Consider the following 13,552-nt stretch of genomic DNA (forward strand, 5'->3'; position numbering starts at 1 on the left):
ATTCAAAGAGCTTCAACTACAAGCTTCATTCACCTACACACACATTCATATAACATAAATATACACAGCCCTTTGTTTTACACAGTTGTCACACTCTTATTTATCTATTTATTTATTGATGGACTTGGGATAATCATTGGGGATGTCATAGGACCAGAAATCTGGGAGTTTCTTTCCTAACCTTTTAAAACAGTTTCTTAATGAAATGAATGCACTCTAAACTAAACTCTTTGAGAACTGCTGCATACGCAGAAGAACAAAAACAGATAGAAGCTTGAATTTGAAAAGCCTAATGATGTCATTATGACTTGGTAACAATATTTTGGTTCTCTTGACATCCCTGGTGTTTATTGTGGGGTATCAGCTGGTAAGAGCTCAAAGGCTTTTCACATCTGTGTCCTTAGACTGGGGCAAATGAAAACCCTGGTACATAGACATTAGTCATATTCAAATTAACAGTATTCTGGGATTATTTTTCCCATCATGGCTATAATCAAACAGTCTACAAACACTGAAAGTCTATTTCCACACTGAGGTCTAAGCATGATGTGAAAAGCTATCAGTAGCTTAGCTAATCGGTGCTAAACAGGTCAAAAACTGTTTGGAAATGTTACTGAGATTTAAGTTTTATTATCTTATGTTGGCACATTACTTTATATTCACCTGTATATCCTGACACAGTTCATCAGTAACACATTATTATTTGGATACTGTGCAAAAAAGAACAATCAGTTTGTGACAAAAGGACACTGAGTCAGATGATGACTGATGGCAGCACTTTGAGTTTTACTTCTTTGAGTTCATGTTGACTGTATATGCCAGAGAGCACAGCATGTAACACACAATGTGCAAACATAGGCATTTTGTTCATACACACTCCCTGAATGGACTTAGATTTAGATTTACAGTACCAAGTCTGCCAACAAGGTGTCCATGTGATCAGGATTTCTTATATTTTTTTATTTTACAATGAGCCAGTTAGTGAATGCACAATTTAATCATTTGAAATGTTTGAATATATTTAATGTTGCTTTCCTTTGTGTTTCTTTGTGTTGTACACTGTTAGATGTAGCAGTTCACAATAGATTGAATATTTCTGTTACATTCTGCTCAATTTGTTAGAAAAGTCTTGTGACTTTAAAAAGGAATTATATAAATTATACAATTAAAAAAATATAACTATAACAATATTTAAAAATTAATTAAATCAATTGCATTTATTTGTATTTTTATTTGTTTACTGTTATGGCCTAGAAACTGCATACTTTGAGCTACAGAAACAATTCAAGCTTTAAAATGACGGCAAAACATTTAACTTTTATAAAAATGTATATTAATATTTTCTTTGATGGTTTGTCTTCTGTTCCAGTTTTAGTTTCAGGCTGTTTTTCTCCCCTTTCAGAGAAATCAAGTTCAATTTAGCTCCTTTGTTGACAAGTTCAGCTGTATTGCATTTCAAATTAAGTTTTTGTCTTCTTCAGCTGTTGAAGCTCATTCAGCAAATAAAGTTTCAGCTCTTTGAAGTCTTTAAACTGATTTGTGGAATTATCTTCAGCATGCATCCGTTTATGCTACAGAAACCGTTCAGGTATCAAAACGTTCAACTTCTTCTGCAGATTTATGCGATTACTTTATGCCATTACGTTTAACAGCTGTTAAGCTGTTTAACAGCTGTTAAGCTGTTTAACACTGGTTCAGCAGTTCAACACCTGTTCAGCAGTTCAGCAATTCAGCAGTTCAGCAGTTCAGCAATTCAACAGTTCAGCAATTCAGCAGTTCAGGTATTCAGCAGTTCACTGAAGCTCATTCAGCAAATGAAGTTTCAGCTGTTTGAAGCCTTTCTTGGCATTTCAGCTGCAATCTTTCAGCATGCAGCATTCACAGTGCATTTTCTTCAGGAAATGCTTTTTCTAGTATATTATATGTTCTTCCGTACGTTTTTTGACCGCTAAAAACTCAAAAACCGCTTAAGCTACAGAAACAATTAAGGTATCAAAACGTTCAGCTTCTTCAGGAGAAGTGGGCTATTACTTTTCAGGTTCAAATCTTTAAGCATTGATTTTATATTAATATTTTTCTGAATTTTTAGCCCCATTGAAAATGAATGGGGAAGTTTCAAATCCTTTAAAAATCCTTTCAGGCTTTGAAAGCTAATAACTTCAGCATACCTTAAGCTAGAGAAACCATTTAAGCTTTAAAATGAAGCCAAGCCTTTCAGCTATTCAGCTATTACTTTGTGTTTTAAAATCTTTTACGGTTTAAGCACAGTGAGCATTTAAGTTTGAGGAGGTTTTTCAGGCGTTTCAGAGTTTATAATGGTTGTGTATTGCATTTGCTAGAGTGGGAGCCTGATTAGTAGAGTGGGAGACTTCAAAACTTTCAGATGGAAAATTTATTTCTAAACTGCCGCTGTGTCCACACTCTTCACTCTACAGCCATGATTTTTTGCTCAAAATGTAGAGCTGCTTCTCTACTTTCAAAAAATGTGTCTTTAAACCCTGTCAAATGTACACTTTTTAAACTGTAAGCATTCAAACAGAGAGAGTACCTTCCAACTCCTTCATTAACCTCCATAGTAATTTCTGAGAGGTGATTTTCTCCAAAGCAGAAATGAGCACCTTTTTTAAACTGCTCCCACAACCACACTTTTGAGCCCAGGAAAATAAAAATGACACCACTGTTTAGAGCAGGTCCTTGTGGTGCTCACAGTTCAAAAATGATTTTGATAGGAGCTACGGTTTTTGATTTAGAAGCACTTATTTGACAGTTGCGCCGAGTCAAATTTGGCCAGAGTGCACGCACCTCAGCAGGTAAGCAGTGCACCTCGCAGGTGTTTTCAATTGGCGCATTTGCAAGCATTCAGCTTGGGAGAGCTCTCCAATATGTATGCATGCAAACCTCACTGCTTGTATGAGCCTCCTGTTGGCTCAGTGGTAGAAACACTGGACCATGAATGCAAAAGAAGCAGGTAGAGCAGGTTCAAGTCCCACTCTACCCTAAACTTAAAAGATTTTCCATTGGGTTTTGAACTTTAAATCTCTTCATATTCAAAGATATTTAACTCATTTTTCTCACAGTTTTCTGCACCTTATTTCTCCTTCATGTTTAGCACAAAGTTTTTGTGTGTGTGTTTGTTTCTTCAAGCCATTTGACCCTTTAAAACTTTTTACATTAACACTTTAGCAAGTTTCAGGTGAACAAAAAAAAAAAAAAAAGTTGTTGCTTTAATTTGCTGTGACTGCACTCACCCTAGTGATTAACCAGAGAAGCAGCAGTTTTAATAACACAAAGTCAGAACAGCATGGTCAGGAAAAATGGCCAGAGGTCATCAGCTACCATAGCCACTTCAGTCATGGTGGCCTATTATCAGCCACCCTCAATAACCACACATTGACATCACAAACCAACAATCACACTGAAACCAACAAGACATCACTGAATAACTGATGAGGACCAATAACTAAAATTCCCAAACATCAGCATAAACAGTCCATGCACCTCAGCAGGTAGGCAGTGCACCTCGCAGGTGGTTTCAATTGGCGCATTTGCAAGCATTCAGCTTGGGAGAGCTCTCCAATATGTATGCATGCAAACCTCACTGCTTGTATGAGACTCCTGTTGGCTCAGTGGTAGAAACACTGGACCATGAATGCAGAGAAAGCAGGTTCAAGTCCCACTTTACCCTAAACTTAAAAGATTGTCCATTGGGTTTTGAACTTTAAATCTTTTCATATTCAATGATATTAAACTCATTTTTTCCACAGTTTTCTGCACCTTTTTTCTCCTTCATGTTTAGGACAAAATATTAGTGTCTGTTTATTTCTTCAAGCTATTTTTGACCCTTTAAAACCTTTTATATTAACACTTTAGCAAATTTCAGCTGAACAAAAAAAAAAATATATCTTGTTGCTTTAATTTGCTGTGACTGCATTCACTCTAGTGGCTAACAAGAGAAGCAGCAGCTTTAATGACACAATGTCAGAATGGTATGAACAGGAAAAATGGCCAGAGGTCATCAGCTGCCATAGCCACTTCAGTCATGGTGGCCCATTATCAGCCACACTGAATAACAACATATTGACATCACATTGACATCACAAACCAACAATCACAGTGAAACCAACAAAACTTCACTGAATAACTGATAAAGACCAATACCTAAAACTCGCAAACATCAGCATGAACACTCCCATAAGTCCCTGCTTCTGTGGCTCCTCCCATTGGCTGCCACAACAGCAGATTCATTCTGTCCACAATTTTCTGCACTTTCATTCTCCTCCATGTTTAGGAGAATCATTCATTGTATTTTAACATTTTCAACAACATTCCAAAATATTTCAGGAATGACAGCAATTCAGCTGAAAGCCTTCAGTTGCAAGACATTAAACTACAGTACTAAACTTGGATTTAACTTCTCAATATGATTACGGTTTTTCTTCAACTCCAGTTTAAATTTCTTCAGGCTGATTCTTGGCATTCAATACTTGTCAAATTCATGAACTACAATTAAAGACCTTGTAGCTTCTGACAATTCATGTGATCACCTACTGGTTACAGAGAAAAGCTGCATTTAATTTAGACAAAGTGGGAACACCTTAAACATGAAAAATGGACCATCATCATTTCCTGCCATAACCACTTGAGTCATGGTGGTGCCCTTTCAATATCTTTGATGGTTTTTGTTCAGCTGCAGTTTAAATGTCTAGGCATTTATCATTTTTTTAACTTTCACATCTCTTTATAGTGAGTGGCAATTAAACAAACTTAATTTAAGAAAGAAATCTTCTAACTCTTCGCCAACCCTGTGCTCACCTACTGGTTGCACATAGGTATTGCACTTAAGTTAGACAAACTGGAACAGGAAAAATGGCCCAAGGTCATCAGCTGCCATAGCCATCTCACTCGTGGTGGCCCATTTTACCCATTTCAATGTCTTTTATGGTTTTTCTTCAGCTGCCGTTAAAATTTCTTCAGGTTGTTTTTCTGCCCTTTAAGCAAATCGAATTTAATTTAGTTACTTTCTTGACAATTTTAGCTGTTTTGCATTTAAAATTCATTTTCAGCATTTGTCAGCTGCTTTAACTCTTTCAGCCAATCAGAATTCAGCTCTGAAGCATTTCCTGGCATTTCAGCTCCAATCACTCAGCAAATAAAGTTTCAGCTGTTTGAAGCATTATTAACAGCCTTTCAGCAGTTTTAACACCTGTTCAGCATTTTTAACACCTGTTCAGCAGTTCAGCAATTCAGCAGTTCAGCAATTCAGCAGTTTAGCAATTCAGCAGTTCAGGTACTCAGCAGTTCAGCAATTCAGCAGTTCATTGAAGCTCATTCAGCAAATAAAGTTTCAGCTCTTTGAAGCCTTTCTTGGCATTTCAGCTCCAATCATTCAGCAAATAAAGTTTCAGCTGTTTGAAGCATTATTAACAGCTGTTCAGCAGTTTAGCAGCTGTTCAGCAGTTTTCTCAGCAGTTCAGCAATTCAGCAATTCAGCAGTTCAGCAATTCAGCAGTTCAGCAATTCACCGGTTCAGCAATTAAGCAGTTCAGCAATTCAGGTATTCAGCAATTCAGCAGTTCAGCAATTCAGCAGTTCAGGTATTCAGCAGTTCAGCAATTCAGCAGTTCAGCAATTCAGCAGTTCAGGTATTCAACAGTTCAGCAGTTCAGGTATTCAGAAGTTCATCAGTTCAGCAATTCAGCAGTTCAGCAATTCAGCGGTTCAGCAATGCAGCAGTTCAGCAATTCAGGTATTCAGCAATTCAGCAATTCAGCAATTCAGCAGTTCAGGTATTCAGCAGTTCATTGAAGCTCATTCAGCAAATAAAGTTCCAGCTGTTTGAAGCCTTTCTTGGCATTTCAGCTCCAATATTTCAGCATGCAGCATTCACAGTGCATTTTCTTCAGGAAATGCTTTTTCTAGTTATTACTGTGAATGCTGCAAGCATTCACAGTATTGTTCTTGTAATCTTTATTATTATTATTATTTATATGTTCTTCCGTACGTTTTTTGACCGCTAAAAACTCAAAAACCGCTTAAGCTACAAAAACAATTAAGGTATCAAAACGTTCAGCTTCTTCAGGAGAAGTGGGCTATTACTTTTCTGGTTCAAATCTTTAAGCATTGATTTTATATTAATATTTTTCTGAATTTTTAGCCCCATTGAAAATGAATGGGGAAGTTTCAAATCCTTTAAAAATCCTTTCAGGCTTTAAAAGCTAATAACTTCAGCATACCTTAAGCTAGAGAAACCATTTAAGCTTTAAAATGAAGCCAAGCCTTTCAGCTATTCAGCTATTACTTTGTGTTTTAAAATCTTTTACGGTTTAAGCACAGTGAGCATTTAAGTGTGAGGAGGTTTTTCAGGCGTTTCAGAGTTTATAATGGTTGTGTATTGCGTTTGCTAGAGTGGGAGCCTGATTAGTAGAGTGGGAGACTTCAAAACTTTCAGATGGAAAATTTATTTCTAAACTGCCGCTGTGTCCACACTCTTCACTCTACAGCCATGATTTTTTGCTCAAAATGTAGAGCTGCTTCTCTACTTTCAAAAAATGTGTCTTTAAACCCTGTCAAATGTACACTTTTTAAACTGTAAGCATTCAAACAGAGAGAGTACCTTCCAACTCCTTCATTAACCTCCATAGTAATTTCTGAGAGGTGATTTTCTCCAAAGCAGAAATGAGCACCTTTTTTAAACTGCTCCCACAACCACACTTTTGAGCCCAGGAAAATAAAAATGACACCACTGTTTAGAGCAGGTCCTTGTGGTGCTCACAGTTCAAAAATGATTTTGATAGGAGCTACGGTTTTTGATTTAGAAGCACTTATTTGACAGTTGCGCCGAGTCAAATTTGGCCAGAGTGCACGCACCTCAGCAGGTAAGCAGTGCACCTCGCAGGTGTTTTCAATTGGCGCATTTGCAAGCATTCAGCTTGGGAGAGCTCTCCAATATGTATGCATGCAAACCTCACTGCTTGTATGAGACTCCTGTTGGCTCAGTGGTAGAAACACTGGACCATGAATGCAAAAGAAGCAGAGAGAGCAGGTTCAAGTCCCACTCTACCCTAAACTTAAAGATTTTCCATTGGGTTTTGAACTTTAAATCTCTTCATATTCAATAATATTAAACTCATTCTTTCCACAGTTGTCTGTACCTTCTTGTTAAGACAAAGTTTCAGTGTGTGTTTATTTCTTCAAGCCCTTTTTGAGGCTTTAAAACTTTTTATATTAACACTTTAGCAAATTTCAGCTGAACAAGAAATTAATCTTGGTGCTTTAATTTGCTGTGACTGCACTCACTCTAGTGGTTAACCAGAGAAACAGCAGCTTTAATAACACAATGTCAGAATAGCATGCTCAGGAAAAATGGCCCAAGGTCATCAGCTGCCATAGCCATCTCACTCATAGTGGCCCATTTTACCCATTTCAATGTCTTTTATGGTTTTTCTTCAGCTACTGTTAAAATTTCTTTTACGGTTTAAGCACAGTGAGCGTTTAAGTTTAAAGAGGTTTTTCAGGCGTTTCAGAGTTTATAATGGTTGTGTATTGTGTTTGCTAGAGTGGGAGCCTGATTAGAGAGCTGATTTTCTCCAAAGCAGAAATGAGTACCTTTTTTAAACTGCTCCCACAACCACACTTTTGAGCCCAGGAAAATAAAATTTACACCACTGTTTAGAGCAGGTCCTTGTGGCGCTCACAGTTCAAAAATTATTTTTATGTGAACTTACCCCAAACTTAAAAGATTCTCAAGTTAGTTTTGAACTTTAAATCTTTTCTTATTCAATCATATTATACTGATTCTTTCCACAGTTTTCTGCACCTTCTTTATCCTTCATGTTTAGGACAAAGTTTCAGTGTGTGTTTATTTTTACAAGACCTTCTTGAGCCTTTAATGCTGTTTATATTGACACTTTAGCAAACTTCAGCTGAAGAAGGAAAAACCTTCTAGCTTTTTTTGCTGTGAATGCACTCACTCTAGTGGTTAACCAGAGAAGCAGCAGTTTTAATTACACAAGGTCAGAACAGCATGGTCAGGAAAAATGGCCAGAGGTCATCAGCTGCCATAGCCACTTCAGTCATGGTGGCCCATTATCAGCCACCCTCAATAACCACACATTGACATCACAAACCAACAATCACAGTGAAACCAACAAAACTTCACTGAATAACTGATAAAGACCAATACCTAAAACTCGCAAACATCAGCATGAACACTCCCATAAGTCCCTGCTTCTGTGGCTCCTCCCATTGGCTGCCACAACAGCAGATTCATTCTGTCCACAATTTTCTGCACTTTCATTCTCCTCCATGTTTAGGAGAATCATTCATTGTATTTTAACATTTTCAACAACATTCCCAAATATTTCAGGAATGACAGCAATTCAGCTGAAAGCCTTCAGTTGCAAGACATTAAACTACAGTACTAAACTTGGATTTAACTTCTCAATATGATTACGGTTTTTCTTTAACTCCAGTTTAAATTTCTTCAGGCTGATTCTTGGCATTCAATACTTGTTAAATTCATGAACTACAATTAAAGACCTTGTAGCTTCTGACAATTCATGTGATCACCTACTGGTTACAGAGAAAAGCTGCATTTAATTTAGACAAAGTGGGAACACCTTAAACATGAAAAATGGGCCATCATCATTTACTGCCATAACCACTTGAGTCATGGTGGTGCCCTTTCAATATCTTTGATGGTTTTTGTTCAGCTGCAGTTTAAATGTCTCTAGGCATTTATCATTTTTTTAACTTTCACATCTCTTTATAGTGAGTGGCAATTAAACAAACTTAATTTAAGAATGAAATCTTCTAACTCTTCGCCAACCCTGTGCTCACCTACTGGTTGCACATAGGTATTGCACTTAAGTTAGACAAACTTGAACAGGAAAAATGGCCCAAGGTCATCAGCTGCCATAGCCATCTCACTCATGGTGGCCCATTTTACCCATTTCAATGTCTTTTATGGTTTTTCTTCAGCTGCCGTTAAAATTTCTTCAGGTTGTTTTTCTGCCCTTTAAGCAAATCGAATTTAATTTAGTTACTTTCTTGACAATTTTAGCTGTTTTGCATTTAAAATTCATTTTCAGCATTTGTCAGCTGCTTTAACTCTTTCAGCCAATCAGAATTCAGCTCTGAAGCATTTCCTGGCATTTCAGCTCCAATCATTCAGCAAATAAAGTTTCAGCTGTTTGAAGCATTATTAACAGCCTTTCAGCAGTTTTAACACCTGTTCAGCATTTTTAACAGCTGTTCAGCAGTTCAGCAATTCAGCAGTTCAGCAATTCAGCAGTTTAGCAATTCAGCAGTTCAGGTACTCAGCAGTTCAGCAATTCAGCAGTTCATTGAAGCTCATTCAGCAAATAAAGTTTCAGCTCTTTGAAGCCTTTCTTGGCATTTCAGCTCCAATCATTCAGCAAATAAAGTTCCAGCTGTTTGAAGCCTTTTTAACAGCTGGTCAGCAGTTTAGCAGCTGTTCAGCAGTTTTCTCAGCAGTTCAGCAATTCAGCAGTTCAGCAATTCAGCAATTCAGCAATTCAGCAGTTCAGCAATTCAGCAGTTCAGCAATTCAGCGGTTCAGCAATTCAGCAGTTCAGCAATTCAGGTATTCAGCAATTCAGCAGTTCAGCAATTCAGCAGTTCAGGTATTCAGCAGTTCAGCAATTCAGCAGTTCAGCAATTCAGCAGTTCAGGTATTCAACAGTTCAGCAGTTCAGGTATTCAGAAGTTCATCAGTTCAGCAATTCAGCAGTTCAGCAATTCAGCGGTTCAGCAATGCAGCAGTTCAGCAATTCAGGTATTCAGCAATTCAGCAGTTCAGCAATTCAGCAGTTCAGGTATTCAGCAGTTCATTGAAGCTCATTCAGCAAATAAAGTTCCAGCTGTTTGAAGCCTTTCTTGGCATTTCAGCTCCAATCTTTCAGCATGCAGCATTCACAGTGCATTTTCTTCAGGAAATGCTTTTTCTAGTTACTGTGAATGCTGCAAAGCATTCACAGTATTGTTGTTGTATCTTTATTTATTACTGTGAATGCTGCAAAGCATTCACAGTATTGTTGTTGTATTCTTTATTACTGTGAATGCTTTGCAGCATTCACAGTATTGTTGTTGTATTCTTTATTATTTATTATTCTTCCGTACGTTTTTTGACCGCTTCGATCTCAAAAACCGTTTAAGCTACAGAAACCGTTCTGGTATCAAAACGTGCGGCTTCTTCAGGAGATCGCTGCTATTACTTTCAGGTTCAAATCTTCTGCCATTAATTTAATATTAATATTTTTCTAATTTTTTTGGCCCATTCAAATGAATGGGGAAAGCTTAAAAAACCTTTAAAACCCTTTCAGCCTTTAAAAGCTAAGAACTTCAGCATACCTTAAGCTAGAGACACCATTTAAACTTTAAAATAAAGCCATGACTCTCAGCTATTCAGCTATTACTTTTTGTATTAATATCTTTTATGGTTTTTAAACAGTTACAGTTTAAGCACAAGAAGGTTTTTTGCTCTTTTTAGCGTTTATAATGGTTGTGTATGTGGTCGTCTAGAGTGCGCATTCCAAAGGTTAGAGTGGGAGACTTGAAATTCTTCAGCTGAAAATATCTCTCTAAACTGCCGCTGTGTCCACACTCTTCACTCTACAGCCATGATTTTATGATCAAAACGTAGAGCTGCTTCTCTACTTTCAAACAATGTGTCTCTTAGCCCTGAGAAATGTAAACTTTTTAAACTGTGAGGCTTCAAGCAGAGGGAGCACCCTCCAACTCCTCCATCCGCCTCTATAGTAATTTTCGGGAGGTGATTTTCTCAAAACCAGAAAAGACCCTTTTTTTAAACTGCTCCCATGACCACATTTTTCAACCCAGGAAAATAAAAATTACACCGCTGTTTAGAGCAGGTCCTTGTGACGCTCACAGTTTAAAAAATTGTTTTGATAGCAGTTACGGTTTTGATTTATAAGCATTGTTCGGGAGGTGCGCCAAGACAAATTCAACAGGGCTTTGCCACAAAGTGCCTGCAGTTAAACAGTTACACAGCTGTTTTGAGTTGGCAGAACTAAATGTGTAGCAGGCATTCTGATTGGCTCATAATACTTTAAACTGATTGGTGGATTATTCCTCTGCATGCAAGCTGTTCAAAGTTGAGCTGTTTTTTGGTCTTCATAACTTCAGCACCGTTTATGCTATAGAAACCATTCTGGTATCAAAATGCTCAGCTTCTTCTGCAGATTTATGTTATTGCTTTATGACATTACGTTTAACAGCCGTTCAGCACTTTTAACAGCCTTTTCAGGTTTAAACAGTCGTTCAGCACTTTTAACAGCCTTCTCAGGTTTAAACAGTCGTTCAGCACTTTTAACAGCCTTCTCAGGTTTAAACAGTCGTTCAGCACTTTTAACAGCCTTTTCAGGTTTAAACAGTCGTTCAGCACTTTTAACAGCCTTTTCAGGTTTAAACAGTCGTTCAGCACTTTTAACAGCCTTTTCAGGTTTAAACAGTCGTTCAGCACTTTTAACAGCCTTTTCAGGTTTAAAACAGTCGTTCAGCACTTTTAACAGCCTTTTCAGGTTTAAACAGTCATTCAGCACTTTTAACAGCCTTTTCAGGTTAAACAGTCGTTCAGCACTTTAACAGCCTTTTCAGGTTTAAACAGTCGTTCAGCACTTTAACAGCCTTTTCAGGTTTAAAACAGTCGTTCAGCACTTTAAGAGCTGTACAGCAGTTAACAGCTGTTCAGCGTTATTAACAGCTGTTCAGCATTATTACTAGCTGTTCAGCAGTTTTAACACCTGTTCAACATTTTTAACACTTGTTCAGCAGTTCAGCAATTCAGCAGTTCAGCAATCAGCAATTCAGCAGTTCAGCAATTCAGCAGATCAGCAATTCAGCAGTTCAGCATTCAGCAGTTCAGCAATTCAGCGGTTCTCAGCAATGCAGCAGTTCAGCAATTCAGGTATTCAGCAATTCAGCAGTTCAGCAATTCAGCAGTTCAGGTATTCAGCAGTTCAGCAATTCAGCAGTTCAGCAATTCAGCAGTTCAGCAGTTCAGCAGTTCAGGTATTCAACAGTTCAGCAGTTCAGGTATTCAGAATTTCAGCAATTCAGCATTTCAGCAATTCAGCGGTTCAGCAATGCAGCAGTTCAGCAATTCAGCAGTTCTGGTATTCAGCAGTTCAGCAATTCAGCAGTTCAGCAATTCAGCAGTTCAGCAGTTCAGGTATTCAACAGTTCAGCAGTTCAGGTATTCAGCAGTTCATTGAGCTCATTCAGCAAATAAGGTTCCAGCTGTTTGAAGCCTTTCTTGGCATTTCAGCTCCAATCTTTCAGCATGCAGGCATTCACAGTGCATTTTCTTCAGGAAATGCTTTTTCTAGTTATTATTATTATTCTTCCGTACGTTTTTTTGACCGCTTCGATCTCAAAAACCGTTTAAGCTACAGAACCGTTCTGGTATCAAAACGTGCGGCTTCTCTCAGGAGATCGCTGCTATTACTTTTCAGGTTCAAATCTTCTGCCATTAATTTAATATTAATATTTTTCTAATTTTTTTGGCCCCATTCAATGAATGGGGAAAGCTTAAAAACCTTTTAAAACCCTTTCAGACTTTAAAAGCTAAGAACTTCAGCATACCTTAGCTAGAGACACCATTTAAACTTTAAAATAAAGCCATGACTCTCAGCTATTCAAGCTATTACTTTTTGTATTAATATCTTTTATGGTTTTTTAAACAGTTACAGTTTAAGCACAAGAAGGTTTTTTGCTCTTTTTAGCGTTTATAATGGTTGTGTATGTGGTCGTCTAGAGTGCGCATTCCAAAGGTTAGAGTGGGAGACTTGAAATTCTTCAGCTGAAAAATATCTCTCTAAACTGCCGCTGTGTCCACACTCTTCACTCTACAGCCATGATTTATGATCAAAACGTAGAGCTGCTTCTCTACTTTCAAACAATGTGTCTCTTAGCCCGAGAAATGTAAACTTTTTAAACTGTGAGGCTTCAAGCAGAGGGAGCACCCTCCAACTCCTCCATCCGCCTCTATAGTAATTTTCGGGAGGTGATTTTCTCAAAACCAGAAAAGACCCTTTTTTTAAACTGCTCCCATGACCACATTTTTCAACCCAGGAAAATAAAAATTACACTGGTGTTTAGAGCAGGTCCTTGTGACGCTCAAGTTTAAAAATTATTTGATAGGGTTACGGTTTTTTGATTTATAAGCTTGTTCGGGAGGTTGCGCCAAGACAAATTAAACAGGCTTTGCCACAAAGTGCCTGCATTAAACAGTTACACAGCTGTTTTGAGTTGCAGAACTAAATGTTGTAGGCATTCTGATTGGCTATACTTTAACTGATTGGTGGATTATTCCTCTGCATGCAAGCTGTTCAAAGTGAGCTTTTTTTGGTCTTTCATAACTTCAGCACCGTTTATGCTACAGAAACCATTCTGGTATCAAAATGCTCAGCTTCTTCTGCAGATTTATGTTATTACTTTATGACATTACGTGTAACAGTCGTTCAGCACTTTAACAGCCTTTTCAGGTTTAAACAGTCGTTCAGCACTTTTT

The sequence above is a fragment of the Archocentrus centrarchus genome, chromosome 16, assembly GCF_007364275.1.
Source record: "Archocentrus centrarchus isolate MPI-CPG fArcCen1 chromosome 16, fArcCen1, whole genome shotgun sequence".
NCBI lineage: Eukaryota > Metazoa > Chordata > Actinopteri > Cichliformes > Cichlidae > Archocentrus > Archocentrus centrarchus.